The following is a 14,595-nucleotide window of genomic DNA, read 5'->3' on the forward strand; positions in this document are numbered from 1 at the left end:
GCTCTGCGGCGCAGGCGAAGTGCTTTGCCCGGGGCTGAGCCCTGCAGGAGGGTCCCTACCTGCGCCCCGGCCTGCCTTCCCCTTCGTCAATAATGCAGCCGCTGCCCCGGGCGCCCGCCGGCGCTGCCCGCAATAATGGATCGGGATGCGAGCGGCCCCTCCTCATCCTCCGCCGCTTCCCGGGCTCTGCCAGGAGCTGCCGAGGCACGGAGGAGCGCTCACGTGCACCGGCACCAGGGACGGGGGTCCCTGCAGGCAGTCCCAGCCCCATCCCCAGCCCGGCACCCCCGGCAGGACCGGGCACCTCCCTTCAGCAGGGACACGGGACCGGGCACCTCCCTTCAGCAGGGACACGGGGCACGGGCACCTCCCTTCAGCAGGGACACGGGGCACGGGCACCTCCCTTCAGCAGGGACGCAGGGCACGGGCACCTCCCTTCAGCAGGGACACGGGACCGGGCACCTCCCTTCAGCAGGGACACAGGGCACGGGCACCCCCGTCACTGAGTGCCAGCGGGGAGCTCGGGTGGGCCCCCGCCTTGCAGAAGGGCCGTGCGTGCTTGGGTGAGCTCCGGGTGCCAGGGTGCTCATCCTGCCTCCCTCGGGCACGCTCCATGCCAGGCAGGGAACATCACGGATCCTGCAGCTGCCTGCACCCGGGCTGGGCTGGAGCGGGGGAGGTACCTCGGACCACGGCAGCAGCGGCAAAGAGGAGGAGGAGGAGGATACAGGCACCAGAGGGTCAGGGCCAGCCACACCAGAGACCCCCTCAGCTGCCCCCCAGCCACCAGCCGGTGGGATGAGGACCTGATGCTTGGGGTCAGCTTCTTCCCCCTCCAGATAAGGGAGAAAGCCCCCGAGATCTGGGACAGGCTCGGTTTATCTGAAGAGCAATCCCTAGTCCCCCAAGACGGCCGGGCGGGCTGGGAGGGCACAGGCAAAGGGAACCAGCCTGAGCCTCAGTGGTGGCATCGCGAACCCGCCACCTTCCTCACCCAGCTCCGATGGGTGAGCAGAGCCCTCCAGCATCCCCCCAGCTCCGAACGGGGGAACTGCAGAGCTGCAGAGGGCGAGGTGGAGCCTCTCTGGGCGCTCACCCGGGGACACGGTGGCACACGGCTGGGTGGCTGCACAGCAGGGCTGCCATGGCATCCCTGGGTGCCACGCTGTCCCTCCCGGCTTCCCCAGGGATGAGACTCAGGGGGTCACCCAGACAGACGGGAGGAAGGAGAAGACTTTGCCGGGATGAAGAGGAAGATCCCACCGCGGGACGGCTCCTCCTCCTCCTCCTCCTCCTCCTGACGGGCTCCATGCGAGGGCAGCGGGCGCGGGGTCCGGGCCGGCACAGCTGGGGCCGGGCTGTCACGGGCTGGGCTATCGAATCTGAAAGCAATTAAAGCCATCACCAGCGCTCGCTCGGGGCTGGCTCCAGGCTGCAGGGAACCTGCCACAACAGATCATGCGCTCGCTGCTGCTGGCCCGAGGACCTGCTCCCACCCGCGCTCCGGTGCCAGCCCCGCGCGGGGCCCGGGCACGGCGTGAGGGCACCGGGAGGGGACACGGGGGAGCCCCGGCAGCCGCGGAGCTCCGGCTCCCGCCCCGCGGGGCTCCGCTGCCCGGGGCTCGGCACCGGCTCCGGCCGCGGCCGCTCGGGGCGGCGAGAGCTGCCAGTGCTCGTGGTTCCGTGGGTGCCGTGGGTCCCGGGCAGGGTTCGCCCCCCGCCGCTCCCCGGTGGGCACGGGGCGGGGTGGGCACGGCTGGCAGCTGCCTGAGCCCGTGGGTGTTCCCGGCAGAGCGGCCGTAGCTGGTGACCCACGGCTGGTCCCTCACGGTGACAACGGGAACAGCCCCAGCAGGTCCTGTCCTGGGCTGGGGGCAAACAGCGGCAGACCCTGATGTGGGCAGCTGCGGGAAGCAGGGTGGGTGGCAGAGGGGCAGCACCCCGCTATCGTGGGTGAGGAGGGGTCTCTCCCCAAGCCCCTTCCACCCTGCCATTCCCTTTTCCCGATGGATAACGGTGCCAGGATCCCCTGCCCTCCCCTCCCTCTCCCCATTCTGGGGACTCTGCGGCCGCCCGCCCCCTCCCACGGCCCAGGGTCTGCTCCAGCCTTCCAGAAGCATCTCCCGGGGCCAAACCCAGCGCGGGGCTCCCGGCGGGGCGGGGGTGGCCCCTCCTCGGGCACCGCACAGTTAAGCAGAAGTTTGCTGGTACGGAAGTTGCACATTGTCTTGAGGCACATTTTCTGTTTTTTCACTTGTGAAATATTTCTGTCAGAACCAGTTAATGTACAAATTAGCAGCGGTGGTCTCTCTTACGTCTTCTGACTCACTAATTTGACAGGGGGTGTTTCGGTGGCGGAGCTCGCTCTTGACAGGCAAACGGGAGGTCAGGGACCCGCAGGGGGAGGAGGCACCGAGCCGCAGCTTCCCGGGGCTCCTCTCCTCCCCACCCCACCCCACCGCTCCCTTCCCTCTGCCCTGGCTGCAGCAGTTAAGCTCAGGTTTTGTTGTTTCCCCCCCCAAATAAAATTTTCCCCAAAAAAAGGGCCCTTGGGGTCGGTGGGGAGCCCTGGGGTGGGGGTTTTGCTTTTGGTGTCCCACAGGCAAACCCAAGGGATCCAGCATGAGGAGGGACATAGGAAAGGGTTCCCTGCACAACTCGGCTGCATCCTTCACCTCCTCCAGCCTGGGAATTCAGCTCTGCCTTCCAGACACCCCCACAACCTCAGGAGCTGTGGGAAGGGCAGGGCCTTTGTGGGTCCAGCCCTCTTCTCCTCATGTCCCCTCTCCCTGCTGGGGTTTGCTGAGGGCTTTGTGGGCTCTCCTGCTCATGGAGTTTACTCCTAAGGAAATAACCTCTCCTGGATGCTGGGGCTGCATCTGTGACCTGCAGGCCCCTGTGCCAAGCAGACCCCTGCAAATCCTCCCTCTTTGGGTCAAGCAGGGTGCCTGGTGATCAGATTTGGTATTTCACCCTGAAGAGTTCTGAGCTGAGGTCTCAAACCAGCCTGAGCACGGTCCCCACCTCCCACACAAGGCTCAGCTCTGTTCTCAGAGATTCTGTACCCACACCAGACCCCCAGACACTGCCCTGTACCCGTGAGGCACCAGCAATAGTGAGAAAACTGGTTTTATATCCCACTGCATGGAAGCAGTGTCTCTGTCCAGCCCTTCCAGGAGCCCCTAGGCAGCAGCGGCAGATCTGGAAAGGAGCTGGAAACTCCCACTTCCCCTTTCTCAGTGAAAAATGGAAGTTTGCATTCCAGGGGTGAATCCATGCCCGGCTGGCAGGTGAACCAGTGTGTGGTAATGCTGCCAAGGATGCCCAGGTGGTTCCTACACAGCCCTGCACCACAACACGAGGGGATTGTGACCCTGCACCACAGCACAAGGGGATTGTGAGCCTTGAGGGAGCTCAGCTCCAGCACTGGACCCTCCTTGTCACAGCAAGGCCAACATCAGCAGCATCCACCACCCCAAGGCCTGTTGGCAGCTCCATGGAGACATCCCACTCCTTCCCACACCCGAGAAATCCCCACTGGCCATGAGCTGGCATGGAAACCACCATGATTCCAGCAGGGACAGCTGCCTGCTGCCTCCACGGCTTCCTGGCTCACTTCTGGCACGAGGATTTGGACAGAGGATGGGCTGGGAGAGAGCTTTGGAGTGAGGCAGCAGCTCTCCCTCTCAGCCACGTCCTGGCCACCTTGGGGCCACCTGAGAGGCCACAGCATGCCAGGGTGTCAGTGCAATGGAGACCCTCTGAGAGCAGGGTTAGATTGCATAGTGGAGGGAAAATTCATCCCTGTGAGGGTGGGCAGGCCCTGGCACAGGGTGCCCAGAGCAGCTGTGGCTGCCCCTGGATCCCTGGCAGTGCCCAAGGCCAGGCTGGGCAGGGCTGGGAGCAGCCTGGGACAGTGGCAGGTGTCCCTGCCATGGCAGGGGTGGAACAAGATGAGCTTTGAGGTCCTTTCCAACCCAAACCATTCCAGGACCCTACAGATGGGTGCCCAGAGCACACACAGTGTGTGTGGCTCAGGGAGGGCTCTGTACAGGACTGTGGTGGCTTTTAGGGGCTGCCTGGGAGCTCCAGTGGGGAATAGCCCAGCTTCAGGAAACCCTGGTGAGGCTGGAGAGCAGAGACAGCTCAGAGCTGCTGGGTACCCCAGGGCTGCTGCAGAGACCTCCCCAAGCCCAGCCCTGCCAGCGTGGGTGTCCTGCTCTGCCCAGGGCTCCTCAGGGCTTCTGCATCCCCAGGGGCTCCAAGGGCACCCACGGCAGCACCCCTGGCACACCCAGCTCCCAGTGCCACCCTGTGCCCGCTGGGCTGGCCCGGCAGGGATGGGGACAGGGACAGGGATGGGACAGGGACAGGGACAGGGACAGAACAGGGACAGGACAGGGATGGGGACAGGGATGGGACAGGGACAGGACAGGGACAAGGAGCAGCACCGTGGCTGTCACTGGGGTGTCCCAGCAGGGACAGGGACAGGACAGGGACAGGGATGGGGACAGGGATGGGACAGGAACAGGACAGGGACAGGGACAGGACAGGGACAGGACAGGGATGGGACAGGACAGGGATGGGACAGGGACAGGGATGGGACAGGGACAGGACAGGGACAGGGACAGGACAGGGACAGGGACAGGGACAGGGATGGGACAGGGACAGGGACAGGGAGTGGGACCGTGACTGTCACTGCTGTGTCCCAGCAGGGACAGGGGCAGGGACAGGGAGGGGGAAGGTGGCTGTCACTGGCCTGCCCCAGCAGGGATGAGGACAGGGACAAGGACGGGGACAGGGACAGGGACAGGGAGCTGGGACAGGGAGCGGCACCGTGGCTGTCACTGCCGTGTCCCAGCAGGGACAGGGACAGGGACAGGGAGCGGCACCGTAGCCGCCGCAGCCCCCGGGGCGCCGTTCCCAGCTCGGGGGCTCCGGCAGCAGCGGGCACCGAGCCCCAGCCCCGGCGCTGCCTGCGAGGAGCCGCCGGATCAGCGGCGGCCGGGGCGAAACAGCTCAGGCAGCACAAATCGACTGTGACAGCCCCAGAAAGGCTGAGCCCGGGGGTGCGGAAAAATACAAGTTAGTTTCCTTTTCCTTACCATATGCTCCCCTTCAGCTGTGGGCGGCAGGATAATTACTGCCATCCACCATGCTGCTCTGGCTTGTCACACACGCTGCCGCCTGCTCCCGCCGAGGGCTCAGCCCGGCCCGCGGGTCGCACTCGCTGCCATTTGGCTCCCCCGGCCGCAGGTTTGGCTCCCCGGCACCGGGGACATCAGCTTGGAAGCGGCAGAGGTGGGGACAGAGATGCAGCCCCCTCCTCCTCCTCTCGGCTGTGTCACCTCGTGTTGGCTTTGGCGTGAGCTCCTCTTTTCCCCCTGCGAGCCCCGGCTGTGCTGCAGCCAGGTGAGGACACCTCTGTCCCTCCCCACAGGTCACTGCTGGGGCTGTCCCCTGCTGGACCCCATGCCTGGGTGCCAGGACACCGCTGGGGACAGCCCCTGCTTGGGCAGATTGGAAGATGAGCTCTGCGGGCACCGCAAAGGGCAGGGAGGGGTGGGCTGTGAGCAGGATCAGAACATCTCCAGAGGCCACTCCAAGTCCAGGAATGCCCCGTGGGGATGAGCTGGTGCCGTGCAGGGGGAGCAGCAGGGGCTGAGGGATGTGCTGGCACCCTGGCAGGTGCAGGGCAGCCTCCTCCAGGGCACCCTTTGGGCCAGCAGGAGCAGGCTGGGGCTGGCAGGGGCAGCTCTGTGCCTGGACAGCCCCCAAACTGAGGTCCATACAATGGGCATGGAGGTCTGTCACAGACATGTTTGCTGAAAAATCCTTTCCTTGGGATTTTTTCTCCTGAGAAGCTGAGAGGCTTCAGGAACAAAATGTAAACAATGGTTATCTGCTGCTGTGGAATGCAACAGGTGCATCTGTGATTGGTCTCATGGGGTGGTTTCTGATTAATGGCCAATCACAGAGAGTCCGAGCCACAAACCTTTGTTATCCTTCCTTCTTTTGCTATTCTTAGCCAGCCTTCTGATGAAATCCTTTCTTCTATTCTTTTAGTATAGTTTTAATATAATATATATCATAAAATAATAAATCAGCCTTGTGAGACATGGAGTCAGATCCTCATCTCTTCCCTCATCCTCGGACCCCTGAGAACACCGTCACAGAGGTCCATAAAAATGGGATGGAACTCTGCTACACTCCTTGGACAAGCAGCCGTGGCTGTGTCCTCCAGGACCGTGCAGACTGCAGGACTCCAGTCCTGGCTGGTTCCTGGCACCCTCAGAGATGTCTCTCTGGGTCAGGACAGGTTTGTCGTGGTCATCACCCTCCCTGGGCGTGGGTCAGAGTGGGTCTTCATTCCCCAGTTAATGCCTGGCTTGAACATAAACTGCTTCAGTGTCCTCCTTCAGGAAGAGAAGGACAAAGCTGTGGCTGCCCCTGGATCCCTGTGACTGTTCAGGGTCAGCTTGGACAGGGCCTGGAGTGTCCAAGCTGACACTGTTTCCACACCTGACCCAGTGGAAATTGTCCCTGCCCATGGCAGGGGTGGAGCAAGATGAGCTTTGAGATCCCTTCCAACTTGTTCCAAGATTCTTTGAGGGGCCTTGGCACACACTCAGCATCTTGCAGGACTTGTTTCTCACAATGGTAATGAGACCTGGATGGGGACACGGTGCCACAAATCAGTGTGGTCCTGCCAGGGTGCCACAGCAGCCACAGGCTGTGGTTCCACCCCTGCAGCTGCTCCTTCTGGGGCTCCTCTGGTGCATCACAGAACAGCATCACAGCCCCAGCCCTGAGCCCTGTCCATCGTGTCTTTGGGCAGCACCTGTACCCAAGCACCTGGCTCCTGCCTCAGTTTCCCCATCTCCTCAGATCCCTCTCCCTGGCCACAGCAGCATCCCAAAGAAGCTGGACAGCTGAAACACTGGGAGATGCAACAGCTGAAGAGAACAATCCAACTGGGAACTTCCCTGTGATCCCCTCTGTGAGGCTGCGCTGGAGAGCAGAATGGATCCGGCCCCTGGCTGAACCCTCCTGTCCCAGTGCCCCCGGGGCTCAGATTACACCTGGTAAAGCAAAATTCAGGAGGTCTGAGGTACTGTGGGCTCTGCATCTCCTGGACAGGTTACGTGGAAGACTGTAGGAGTGTTGGGGGGTAGGATGGGGACAGATGGAGACAGAGATCTCTGCAGCCAGGTCAGGAACTTGGGGTTTATTGCAAAGGGCCTGGGGGCAGGGCCCTGCTGGGAGCTGCCAAACACAGCTCAGAGCAGGCTGAGAGAAGAGAGGGGGAGAGAGGGTGAGAGGGTGAGAGAGTAAAAGGGGTAAGAGAATAAAAGGCAAGAGGTAAGAGTAAGTGCTAAGACAGCAAGGTTCCCATTACAATACAATAAATCTTCTTCTGTGTTGAATATTCTAATTCTCACTAACCAATCTAGTACAAGATACAAATCCTCTAGCATTTCCATACAGCCTGTAAGAATCACTACATTACCATACTGTGTTACATTTTAAGCCCTATAAACTCCTCTTTGGGCCCCTTCTGCCAAGCTGGCAGGGTCTGCTCTGACCCTTGGGCCTGCCTGCAAGCAGAGGGTGTTGTTCCATCAAAAGGGGATTACCTTCAGCTGGCCATGCCATTGTTTTCCAGTTGTTCAGTAACTGAGCTATCTCAAAGCTTGCTTTCATTTCAATCTCTCTTATAGTTTCCTTATTCTCAGAATCGTTTGCCAGGCAATCATATCTATAAGGCTTTCCCGTTTCATCTTCCCCAACAGAAGACAAACTTTCCCACACACCGAGCGGGGCTCTCGCTTCCCTTCCACATCTGAAAAGGAAACCCCCAAACCCCATCTGCCCGTCCTGCCCATCCCTGGGCGGCGCCCATGCCCGACTGTGCCCAGCACCCCTGGCAGTGCCCGTGCCCGGCTTCCCTGGCAGTGCCCGTGCCCGGCTCCCCTGGCAGTGCTCCCCTGGCAGTGCCCGTGCCCGGCTCCCCTGGCAGTGCCAGCCGCTCCAGTGCCTCTGTGTCTCCTCACCCGGCTCTGCGGCCAAGGCAGGACCCGATCCGAGCGCGGCCGCGGCTGATGCGATGTGACAGCCCCCGCACACCTCCCGCTGCCGGCTCGGGGCGCCCACCGGGGCACGGCCGGGGGGCTCGGGGCCGAGGGGGGCTGGGGAATCCTCCACCACGGCCCCACGGCCCCTGACGTCAGGGGAGGGCGGTTTAATTTCCGTCAATCGCACGGAAAATCGCATGTTTGGCCCCAGAGCCCTCCTCCCCACGCCCCCCCCCGGCCGCCTGTCCTATTTTGAAGGGCTCATTTTCCCGGCGCTAATGAAAGCGACAGCCGTGCAGGGCTGGTATTTGGGGTTATCAGTGAGAATATTAATGGTGCTGCTCGGCGTTAACTCTTTGAGAGCCGCAGCCGGGCTGCCACTGACACTGAGCGGCCCCTCAGCACCACATCTGGGACTGGGAGTGGATGGGAACCCCACTTCCACCAGGGTTTAATTGATTGAATCATTTCTGAGCCCCAGGGAAAGGATTGACCCGGCTGCTCCTGCTGAGGGAGTCGAGGTGGAGGTGAGAGGGTGCTGGGGGTGCTGTCACCTGCAGCAGCAGCCAGGCTTGGGCAGCAGAGGAGGATGGGGACACCAAGGGACCTCCCGGGGGAGAGGCAGGAGCCAGAGGTGACCTGTCAGAGCCAGGGTGTGGGCAGGGAGGAGGGATGAGCTCACCTTGCACAGGAAGGCTCCGGCAGCCTGAGCGTGTTCGTGTTTGGCCGGAGATGTTAATGGTTGACTGGAATGCAGAGCTCCCCACGAGGGCTTTGCAAACAGCTGTGTGCAGATGTTAGAGAGCAAACACATCCCAGAAAACATCCTCTAACACTCATGGCACAGAGATGAGCCTTTCAGCAGGGCCTGTTGTGAAAGGATGAAGGGTGGTGGTTTTAAACTGAAAGAGGGGAGATTTAGGTAGGATATAAATAAGGTTTTTACAGTGAGGGTGGTGAGGGCCTGGCACAGGGTGCCCACAGGAGCTGTGGCTGCTCCATTCCTGGAAGTGTCCAAGGCCAGGCTGGAGGGGGCTGGAAGGAGCCTGGTCTGGTAGAAGTTGTCCCTGTCCCTGCAGGGAGGGGTGGAACTGGTGGGCGTTAAAGATCTTCCCAACCCAAACCTTTGTGTGGTTCTGTGATTCACATCCTCACTCCATTGGCCTCTCATTTGGTTTCAGGGTAACTCAGGTCACTGCCATGCCAGTGGAGGTTCTCTGTAAGGTCCCCAAGCCACTGCCCCTCGGTGGCACCTCAGGGTGGCTTCTCCTCGTGGATCCCATGGGCAGGAGCTCATTGCAGTGGGCAGAGGGTGCCTGTGCTGGCAGCCCTCAGTCACAGCCTGCAGAGGAGTTCATGTGCCCATGCAGGGCATGGATGTGCCTCCTTGGACTCCCTGGGGAACCATCCTAAGGGATGAAGGATCTCCTTGGGCTGGACCTCAGAAAGAGACTATCAAAGAACCACAGAATATCCTGAGCTGGGAGGGACCAGCTCAGCACAAGGATCACCAAGTCCAACTCCTCGATTGTGGTCACGGTGAGAATTGGCACACAGCCTGTCCTACACAGCAGAACCTGGCAGGGGGGAAGGGACAGGAGAGTTGTGCTGTGCCCAAAGACTCCAGGCAGCAGCTCCTTGGAGATCCAGGGCTGCTGAAAACTGCAGCAAACACTGACTGATTTTATCCCAGCATCTACCCAAGCTTTGAGCACAACAGGATTCCCTGGCAGCTTTCTTGGAGAAAAACCAGGCAGGATGCTGTGAGTGCCACCAGGCCCACAGCAGTGACAGGTCCCACCTGAGGAGAGCCTGGTGTTTGCCAGGGGGAGAGCAGCTCAGCCCCAGCCTCAGTGAGGCCACAGCCAGGTCTCAGAGCAGCCCCTGCACTCTGGAGCTGTCCCTGTGGCCTCTCTAATTGGATGCATTTAAAGATGCTCCTGAGCTGTCTGTGTCTCCTGCAGGACACACATCCCTAAAATGACACCAGCTAATTAAGTCCGTGGAAGCCCAAGGACTCTTGTGTGCCTTGTTTGTTATCCAGGAGCCTGAGGCAAGGCTGAGGCCAGTAGGACCCTGACAGGCAGCTGGAGAAAGCTGGTAATGACAGGGCCACCACACCAGCCAGGGAGGAAGGGGCAGAAGAGTACAGAAATCAGCAATGACAACAACCACCAGCCATGCTGACGGTGCTGAGACACCTCCTGTGCCTTGGAGAGCTGGGATCCAGGAACCACAGAGCTCCTCACCCTCTTCCAGGCACCTCCAGGCCAAATGGGATGCAGGGTGGCAGCAGTGGTGGGGCACTGGGGATGGAGTTTGCTGCTTGAAGGTCAAGAGACAAATCTCTTATCAAAGTGTTCTTGTGATTTCTGGCAAAGCACAGCAGCACCCCTCTGGTTTGGCTGGAGAGCTCTCTGTGCCCAGGACAATAACCTGGAACCCCCTTCCTGCTGGCCTTGAGGGTCAGAAACCAGGGCAGAAGGTTTAACATGCACAAGGGCAAGGCTGGCCCTGGGAGAGCAGTTCTGAGAGGACATCACCTGCCTGCCCTGCTTTCATATCCCCTCCTGCTGTCCTGCAGTCTCTGCCGGTGCATTCTGGACAAAGCCCCTCCTGCAGCAGCCTGGAGCCATTCCCACCTCCCTCACCCTGCTCTGCTCACAGAACACTGGACCAGCATTCCAGGACATCCTGGAATGGGGTTAAAAAGCCACCCAGGTGTGGCACAGTGCTGGGTTAGTGGTGGTGCTCAATGACCTCAGAGGGCTTCTCCAGCCCGAGTGATTCTGTGATTCTGAGATCTCCTTTACAGGGTGTGTGTCCACTCCACTGCTCCCCTTTGTCTGACACCACCCATGGGAGAGAAAAGGAGATGATTCACGTGGCTGCAGCAGCTGAGCAGACACCAGGAGGGCAGCACCACACCTTGGCTAATTGTTCATGGCTAATTAATGGTTAATCACTCATGGTTAAGGGTCAGCTCGTCCCTCTGGCCCTGCTCTGGTGCCAGAGGAGCTGCTGAGGGAATTCCAGATTTTGTTTTGAATTATTCTGAAACCAAACCAGGGAGAGGTGTCTGCAGAGGGCTTTCAGCCTTTCGAACAAGGTTTCCCCAGCAGCATCTCATGGTCAAGAGAAGCCCATACAATTCCATGATTTTTATGTTCATCCTCCATCTTTTGAGCTTCTCCTATGTACAGGTGATGGATGCCGTGGTGGGTGAGACAGTGACCCACCTGGAACCTGGAAAGGTACCTGGTGAGCACTTGGGGGGACAGCAAAGCTTCAGAGCCAGAGCAAAATTCAATTTACCCAATTTCAGACGCCTGGATGATGCTCACAGTGCCGTGGTTTAGCTCCAGGTGGTCCTGCAGGGAGCAGGGAGCTGCACTGGGTGATCTTTGTGGGTCCCTCTCCTGCTGGAGATGCTGGAGATGCTCTGCAATTCTGTGTCTGGAGGTGGGAGGAGGTGCAGAGTTCTGGGGGCACCCAGCATTTCCCCTGTCTGTGGTCAGGGCAAGGAGCAGCCCCAAGCCTGGTATTGCTGTCAGGAAGTGTTTCCAGTGAGGGCTGGGAATGTCTGTCCCAGTTCCTCTGCTCTGAATGATTATTTGTGTCCACAGATGGACCTTCAAATTCAGCACTGACCAGTAACAGAAATACCCAGATTGCACTGAGTGACCTTGAAATAAAGGAGACAAACAAGGACCAAAAACCACCAAGGATCAGAACCAGCAGAGAAATCTTTTGCCATTAAATTAATCCATTCATTATAATATTTTTAATTTTGGCTGTAATGGTGACTTTCTTCCCCCAGCGATGAGCACATTGGAGGAAATGGATGTGCTCAGCTGAGGAGGGGTCAGTGCTTCTCTCAGCTCTGCGTGTGATGCTGCATTCCCAGAGAGGCTCTGGGGAGCCTGCAGCTCTCCAAGGAACCTCGTCACATTTCCTTCTTCCAGTTACTTCTGATTCCCTGAACATCCAAAGCCTGCAGTTTACATTATATGACAGAGCAAAAATGTCCTATGGGCAAGGGTCTAGGGAATCACACAAATAGCAATTTACTAATTTCATGCTGCCTGTAGAAATCCTAAAGGCCTGGGGGCCTGGGGATGGGATGTGAAGCTTTTCTCTTTTGGGGCAATTAGTTTCAGCGCAGCCTTTCTAATGACTGAGGGTTCTGAGGCCTGAGGGAAAAGGGTCAGGGTCTCTGTGCAGCTCGGGTCTCCAGAGCATCAAATCCACCTCTACACATTGGGTTGTCACGGGCCAAGTCAATGAGATTTCACCCTTTAGGATGGTGGAAAGATTCCTGATAAAGATGGAGCAGGTAGACAAAGGTGTGGAGAAGCCTCAGCTTTTCCCCATTTCCATGGAAATTGTGCTCCTGAGTGAGATTGCACAGAAAGCTCCTGCCTTGGCTGCAGGGTCCCTACAAATGATTTTTGTCTGGTCTTGGCCAGACACAGCCAGGCTCCAGACCCCATTGCACAGCCACAGCAGCAGTGGTTCACCAGGTACAGGGGCAGGTTTCTGCTCTCAGCTGGGCCCCAGGGTGCTGAGCTCCCCTGCACAGAGCCTGGCAGCTCAAGGCTCATGGGGTAGACCTTGGTGCTCCCCTGGATGTTGCTGAGGAAGGTGAGCAGCAGTGCCAGCCTGCTGTTGGTTTTGTTCTTATGGACGTGCCATCCATCATAGGAGTCTGTATTTTATCCTGTGCCAGTGATGGATGAATATTTGCCTGAGTAAAGACATGGTGAGGACTCCAGGATCCTCAGAGAAGATTTGGAGTGTTGTGGGGTGTTATCTGACATGGGTTTGGCCAGGGAACCATTCCCATGTGAAGCTAAGAGGAGACCCTTGGGAAAGGCAGTTGGAACCAGCAGACCCTTAAGGTCCCTCCCAACCCAAACCATTCCATGATTCTGTGAATCTTTTACAAAGAAGATCTGATATGGGACAGAAGGACTTTCTTCCCCCTGTCTCAGCATTTCCCAGAGCAGCAGCTCTCTCTCCTCAGCACCAGCCCCATTTTCTGGGGATCATTTCAGCTGGCAGTGGCCCAGCACAGGGCATTTCCAGCAGGGAGCAGGAGTGACCACGCTCCTGTGGCAGTCACAGGGCAGTCCCACAGCCCCTCACTGTCACACACACCTTTTATGGAAAATCCTTTCCTTAGGATTTTTCCTCCTGAGAAGCTGAGAACCTCAGGAACAAAGTGTAAACATTGATTATCTGCTGCTGTGGAATGCAACAGCTGCATCTGGGATTGGTCTCATGTGGTTGTTTCTGATTAATGGGCAATCACAGTGAGCTGGCTCGGACAGAGAGCCGAGCCACAAATGTTTATCATTCTTTGCTATTCTATTCTTAGCCAGCCTTCTGATGAAACCTTTTCTTCTATTCTTTTAGTATCGTTTTAATGTAGTATATATAGTAAAATAATAAATCAAGCCTTCTGAAACATGGAGTCAGATCCTCGTCTCTTCCCCAATCCAAGAACCCCTGTGAACACGGTCACATCTCACCCCACCTCCATGGCTGCCCTTCCCCGTGCTGCCTCCTGCAGGTATTTCCCTGTGGCCTTTCCAGGGGCCGGGGGTGCTGCAGGGGGGCCCTGGGCAGCCCAGCCCAGCTCCATTTCCAGCCCAGCAGCCCCAGCCCAGCCCAGCCCAGCTCCATTTCCAGCCCAGCTCCATTTCCAGCCCAGCAGCCCCGGCCCGGACCAGCCCAGCTCCATTTCCAGCCCAGCCCAGCCCAGCTCCATTTCCAGCCCAGCTCCATTTCCAGCCCAGCCCAGTCCAGCTCCATTTCCAGCCCAGCTCCATTTCCAGCCCAGCCCAGCCCAGCTCCATTTCCAGCCCAGCCCCGGCCCTGGCTCGCAGCTGCCCAGAGCCGTTCCCATCTGTTGCTGTCCCCAGCGCTGGCTGCCCTCCCCCGCGCTGCCACAGCACTGACACGGAGCTGAGGGCAGCAGGAAGGCTCCTCTCACCCACCCAGACGGGATTTGAGCTTTTTTCCCGGCTGGGGTTGCCGAGAGGTTGAGCCGTGCCTTTAGCGGATGCGCGTTTGGCTCCTCACAGCTGGGAACATCTGTCCTCCTGGAGCCCCGGCCCGGACAGAGCAGGGGGCGTGAATGGGAAAAGCAGAGAGGGATGGTCTGAGTGTGGGACACCGGGAGAGCCCAGCTGTGCCCAGCAGACACAGAGCTGTGTGGTTTGCACCGGGTGAGAAGCTTGTGATAACTTCGAGGTGCTGTGGTTGGCACCAGGAGAGAAGCATTCACCCAGGCCAGGCTGCTGCCCAGGCACCCTCCCAGGGACACCGACCCTGCTGGCTTTGCCTCACCACCACCACCACCACCTCCTCCTCCTCCTCCTCCTCCTCCTCCTCCTGTTTTACCTCTTCTCCAACCACCGCTGCGGGAAGCACCGACCCGGGGCACATCCCCTGCCCCAGGGACCGTGTCCCAGCCCCACGCGTGCCGGGGATCCCGGATCGCCGCTCCATCCCC

This window comes from Melospiza georgiana, chromosome 16, assembly GCF_028018845.1.
Source record: "Melospiza georgiana isolate bMelGeo1 chromosome 16, bMelGeo1.pri, whole genome shotgun sequence".
Classification (NCBI taxonomy): domain Eukaryota; kingdom Metazoa; phylum Chordata; class Aves; order Passeriformes; family Passerellidae; genus Melospiza; species Melospiza georgiana.